Raw genomic sequence first — 6,347 nt, 5'->3', positions numbered from 1 at the left:
TCTTCTTCTTAAATCATTAAATTCCTGTGTTTGCCATTCTTTAAATGACTTCATGTATTCTTTAATAAGAGAAAGTATATCCTTTGTCTTGCCTTTCCCTTCTTCTTCCATTTCACTGTACTCTTCCTCTTCTTCTTCCTCTGGGTTGGCCATCTGTTGTTTCTTTGTTGCCCTTTTCTTCTCTTCTTTCTTGTTTTCATTGTCTTCTGTGTTCTCTTCTTGCTGCAGGTGTTCTGCAGCTGTCGTTGCCGGCTGTGGAGATCGACTCCCCAGCTGGTCACCCCTCCCGTCGGTGTGTTTTGTTTCATGCGCGGTTGCGCACTTTTACTCGGCTCAACGAGCCATTTTTGTAGTCCACTTTCTACCGACCTGAGGGAGCAGGTTTCTCTCTCCACCGCGGGCCTCTTCGAATAGGTAAGGCCTTCTCCTTCTTCCTCCGTTGTCTTCTCTTCCTCTCTTCTTACCGTTGATTTCGATTTTTCTTTTTTTGTCGCCATCTTCTTTCCACCTTTATACTCACTTTTCTTTAACTTTTATTTCTGTGCCTTTGTGTTTTCCTTTGTTTTTTCCGACCTTTCTGGAGAGGGCTGGAGTTCACCGTCCGGCCACTACTCCATCACGTGACTCCCCCTGACCAGAAACTTGACATGACTTGCCTTGTTCTGCCATCTAGTGGAAGTGTTGGCAGGTTGTTGCGGCCTTGACTCTGTTTAACTCTGAAAACCAGGTTCAAAAGTCAGAATTGTGTTTTGCAGCAGACGGATTCTGCAGAATAAGGTGCAAAATTACGATAAAGTACAATTCTGTAAATACAAGATTTTATAAAAAGTAACTGCGAAAAAGAGGTTCATTGTCGATGGCAGAGGGGGAAGAAGCTGTTTCTGTAATGTTGGTTCCTCGTCTTCAGGCTCCTGCACCTTCCTGATGGCAGCGGTGAGAGGAGTGCATGGGCTGAGTGGTGAGGTGTCTTTGAGGATAGGGGCTGTTTTTTTAAAAATTTGAGACTGCCTCTTGTCCTCGATGGAGTGGAGACTAGGGCCCGTGATGTCGCTGGCCAAGTTTAAAACTCTCTGTCGCCTGTTCCCCTGGTGTGCATTGGCACCTCCACGCCGGACATTGATGCAACCACCTGTGGAGGTTCATAAGAGCCTTTGGTGACGTAGCAAATTTCCTAACGAAGATTAGCAGCTGCTGAGCTGCCTTCATGATTGCATCAACGTGATTTCCTCAGGCCACCAAATTAGACTTTTCAGATCACAGAAGCAGAAATAAGCTACTCGGCACATCGTGTCTGTCCCATTGGAGGGATTTTTTTTCCTTGTTGCTAAATCCCTGGGATGGTGGGGGTGAGGTAGGCTGGCTCCCAGGTCAGCCCCCCTTCCAACAACCTCTCTGTCTATAGTGGTTCTCAAAGCCTTTTTTCTTTCCATTCACATCCCACTTTAATCCCTAGGCCATCAGTTCTCTGCGATTAGTAAGGGATTGCTTAAAGTGGGATGTGAGTGAAAATGGAAAAAGGTTGAGAGCCACTGGTCTTGCAAGAACTCAGGGAATGGGAGCAGGCGTTCACACCATCTCAGGTTGACACGGTCCATTGTGATTTATCTGACCTTGTTACTCCACTTTGAAATACATTCATCTCATCTCACCTTGCCCACTTCCCCTCCACCATCTCTTTTTATCTCTCACACTCCCTCTTTCAAGGTCTCTCTCTTATCCTTTATCCCCACTCTCTGCCCTTGCGCAAATGTTCACTCTCACCACTTTCCATTTTCATCTCATTCCATTTTCATCTATCTCTCTCTCTCTCTCTCTCTCTCTCTCACACACACGCTAACAGCTCCAGGTTTCAATAATTCCCTCCCACCCACCCTTCTTCTGTCGCAGACTCTAAATTCAGCATTTCCTTTCCAACCCGGTACAAATCTGATTCATCACTGTCAAATCAACTGTCAACCCCTCCATTTGGGGTCAGACAGGGATGTTTACACCCGAAGGCCAAGGCAGCCAGGAACCATTTCCTTAAATCTCTACAACACTCTCCCTGAGAGACAGGCAGGGGCAGTAGTCCCTCTGAGTCCCCACAATTCCACCTAAAATAATTTGTAATTTAAAAATATTTCCTTATCTCTGCTCAGTCACCTTGACAGTGAAATTGACTAATTCTTTTGGCAAGAGAACATTGTCACCACTTAACTTATGTGTATTGATTGTTCACCTGAGAAAACAATGGCCAATCCTCTTAACCATCATCTGGCCCCAGTGAAGCATCAGGGTGGGGACGAAGTTAATGACTGACTCTCAGGATGAGTTGGCACCAGGTGATGGAGTTGGTTACTGGGCTGACCTATTGCCTCCTGGGGCTCGTGTCTGATTACAGCTTCTGATGTTACATTAAAATCCTTAGACCCAGAGTGAAGCTCCCTCCACACCATCCCACCACACACTCCCAGGGTCAGACACCGAGTGAAGCTCCCTCTGCACCGTTCCATCACACGCTCCCAGGGTCAGACACAGAGTGAAGATCCCTCTGCACCCTCCCATCACACTCCTGAGGTCAGACACAGAGTGAAGCTCCCTCCACACCGACCTGTCACACACTCCTGGGATCAGACACAGAGTGAAGCTCCCTCCACACCAACCTGTCACACACTCCCAGTGTCAGACACAGAGTGAAGATCCCTCTGCACCATCCCATCACACACTCCAGGGGTCAGACACAGTGAAGCTCCCTCTGCAATGTCTTGTCACCCACTAGAGGTGGCAACTGAGATTGGGATGTAGGGGATAAAGAGATGGGTGGTGATGTTGTGGACCAGAGTGAATAACGGAGATAGGGAGGGTGTAGCAGAATGGAGGGAGTTACATCGTCAGGAAAGTGGGTTACAGAGTCATAGAGGTATCTGGGAAACCCAGTGGTGTGACAGAGACAAGGAGGGGTGTGGAGGACCCAAAGAGGTGAAGAGAGTGAGAGAAGGGTGTGGTGGACTGGAGGGGGTTACAGAGACATGGAGGGGTGTAGGGGACCAGAGGGAGTTACAGAGACAGGGAGGGGACTGGAGGGGGTTACAGAGACAGGGAAGGTGTAGGGGTTTGGAGGAGGTTACAGAGAGGTATTGGAGGATAGGAGTGGGAGTGAGAACCTAGAAGGAACTGAATTCCAGGGTCGAAAAGTTGAAAATCAAGGCGTTGGTGTGTTAATTATTATCCTCCAAGGAGGGAAATATTGAACAAATATTCAAGAGCAATCTGCAGAGGTACGAAAGAAATGCTTGTGCTAACATAAAGCATCTCTCCTGGGTCAATGGGTCTCTAAATATTCCAAAAACTTATCAGAGAGCCAGGAAAAGTTGCAGATAAGTTTGTCCATTTTAGATAACAAATGGTTGCTTTGAACTGCTGCGGCAGCTTAGGAGGAACAAGCAAAGCAGAAATTCAGTGCAGTCACCACTTCCCCACTGTGAAACCCTGAGTGTGTGTGATGGGATGGTGCAGCTTCACTCTGTGTCTGACCCCGGGAGTGTGTGATGGGATGGTGTGAACTGGATCTAATATTTTCCTGTCACTCTGTTCCTCTTTCCGGCACAGTACCCCAACTAACCCGGAGTCTCTAGTGACCCCGGGAGTTTGTGATGGGACGGTGCGGAGGGATCTTCACTCTGTGTCTGACCCCAGGAGTGTGTGATGAGATGGTGTGGAGTGAACTGGATCTAATATTTTCCTGTCACTCTGTTCCTCTTTCTGGCACAGTACCCCAACTAACCCGGAGTCTCTAGTGACTCTTCCTGATCAGACCCCATTCCTGGTGCACTGCCTGGATCCTGCACTTCCCACAAATCTCCAAAGCCCTCGGATCTCTTTCTGGTCCCTGTTCCAAAAGATGCCTCGTGGTTGCAGTGATGGGTCGCTGATGGATATTCAGTGAGAGGAAGTTCACCCAGCAACACATCACAAATTAGACCTCGTCTTTATTGTTCGGCTGGTTTCTTTGCCAGGGTCAAAATGCGATCATGTCTTGTCATATCAGTGCACGCAGACACTCACACGTACACATACTGGCACTCTCTCTCTCTCACACACACACACACAAACTCATGCACGGACACTAACACACGGACACTCGCATGCAGATACTTGCAGACACACGCTCAGACTATGCACATGCGCGTAAATTCACACATGCACGCACAGACATGTTCGTGTGCACGCACACAGACTCATCCTCGTGGGTGCTCACGCACGCAGATGAATGCTTGCACAGACACTCACACAGATACACATTCTCACACACATAGACACGCACAGATAGCCATACACTCTGAGATACAGCGATGCACATACTCAGATATACTCACACACCGTGTTCGCACTGACACAGTGTGTAGGTATCACACAGTGATACCTACACACTCAAGAGATACACAGTCAAGCACAACTTGTTAGTAAAATCTATTTCATTACCGATCAATAAACCGATTAATAAACCCTCCCCCTCATATATCTCTGGGAGAATTAAATATCTTTGGTATTGAAGTTTCTTTTTCCCTGTTACAGCTTAATGCTTGGTAAACCAGTGTAGGTTGAGTGGAACCTTCTATCTCCTCGCGGATGCGGGATTTAACAGATTGCTTCACCGCTGAAGGCATCAGCACCCCATTCGTATCGATGGCCCAGCAGGGATGCTCGAGTGAGGGGGAGTCCTGGCAATCATCTCCAGCTCTCGCCCTCAGAAACCCAGAGGGCATGAAGGTACCCCACCCCTCAGGCCCCTGGGGGGACGAGAGGGCAACCGAACGTCGGCTTTTCCACTCTGTTGTCTCCGCAGCATCTGACCCTCCTTGATCCCCTCCCCTCCCGTCTTCTTCCCCATCCCCATCCACAGGCCACCAACAGCAAGAGTGAACCCCTGGCCTCAGCGACCAATCCTAGAAGATCCAACACAACGCAGATGCCGGAAACCCGAAATCAAAACCGGGAGAGGGAAAGAGAAACATGCAGGTAACATGCTGCGGTCATGGGACGTCTACAGAAAGAGGAGCAGCCGACATTTTGGGTTTGGGACCCTGCGTCGGAGTGGAAGGGCAGCTCATGTTTGACGATTCGTGGAGGGAAAAGTGGATAGAGTTTGGCAGAGAAGCGGTGGATGGAGTTCAATCCGGATTCGTGTAAACTGAGTTAAACTGGAGAGTGTGCAGACTCTGGGGTGGAATGCAAATCTCAATCATGCTGGAGGGAGGGAAGAAAGGAGGGAGGAAGAGGCCAGAGGGAGGGAGGAGCAGGGGAGGAAAGGGCGGGGTGGAGGGAGGGAAGGAGAGGATTGAAGAAGGGACAGAGGAGGAGAGGGGGAGAGTGTCATGATAATGAATATGTATGAGAGAAGTCACGTAGTATGAGAGGAAGATAAGAGATAAGAAACTGGAAAGTGAATAAAGACCCTGAGAAGTTTACCTGATAAAACTTGTGTTTAATGTTTTATTAACTTCACATTTCGGGCCACAAATGTGACATTGGCGATGAGGATGAAAGAAGCTTGAAGAAAATTAAAGACTAAACAAGATTACAGAGGATTACAGACAACTTCAAGGTGATAAGAATTTTCTCTTTGCTTCAGTACTTTTGGGGCTGGAATATTTTCTCATGGCTGGTGCAGACGGTGACTTTCTAACACATAGTGGAATTGCTCATTTTGACCCAACAGGTGATGCAAGCACTGTAAGTGTGAAGTGGAAGGCATGGCTGGAAGAATTTGAATCCTACGCTGACAGTCGTGGCCTATTTCTAGATACCGGTACAGTTGAACAAAAAGCGCAGAGAAGGGCGTTACTTCTTTTCACTGCAGGACCCGCAGTTCGGGAAACATTTAAGACACTTTTGAATACTGGAAGAAAGGATGAGTACCAGAAAGCAGTAGATGCATTAAATGCACACTATGTAGTGACACCGAATGCTACATTTCAACGCCATTTGTTTTGGAGAACAAGTCAAGAAGATGGCCAGACAATTGCTCAGTACGTGATGAGACTACGCTAGCTAGCTGTTGGATGCAATTACATGCCAGCTGATTTGGACAACCAATTATTGGATCAAGTCGTACAGCACTGCAGATCAGATAAACTCAGAAGACGTCTACTGGAAAGAGGGAGTGAGTTGGAACTCACCGATGCTTTAACCATTGCTGCTGAATTAGAGGCTGTTGAAGGGCAATTTCATACCATGACCCTGAGAGACAACTCAAGCCAGCAAATTAAGAGGCTCTCACATCGCCATAACCAGCCAAGATATACGTCGACACAGGATGTGGAGTGTTATAGATGTGGAAACCGAGGTCACTTTGGAAAAGACCCATA

The 6,347-nt window shown here is 47.8% G+C and overlaps 1 long non-coding RNA gene across 1 annotated transcript; it reads left to right on the top strand.

Moving 5' to 3' along the window:
- The first annotated feature begins 363 nt into the window (after positions 1–363).
- LOC138764376 (uncharacterized) lies at positions 364–5,294 on the top strand. Its single transcript, XR_011358134.1, has 3 exons — positions 364–414; positions 4,555–4,749; positions 4,883–5,294. It is a non-coding gene; the product is annotated as an uncharacterized lncRNA (long non-coding RNA).
- Positions 5,295–6,347: the final 1,053 nt, after the last annotated feature.

Source organism: Narcine bancroftii, chromosome 5 (genome assembly GCF_036971445.1).
Source record: "Narcine bancroftii isolate sNarBan1 chromosome 5, sNarBan1.hap1, whole genome shotgun sequence".
Taxonomy (NCBI): domain Eukaryota; kingdom Metazoa; phylum Chordata; class Chondrichthyes; order Torpediniformes; family Narcinidae; genus Narcine; species Narcine bancroftii.
Note: the sequence above shows the minus strand (reverse complement) of the source record. Positions and strands in the feature narration are given on the sequence as shown.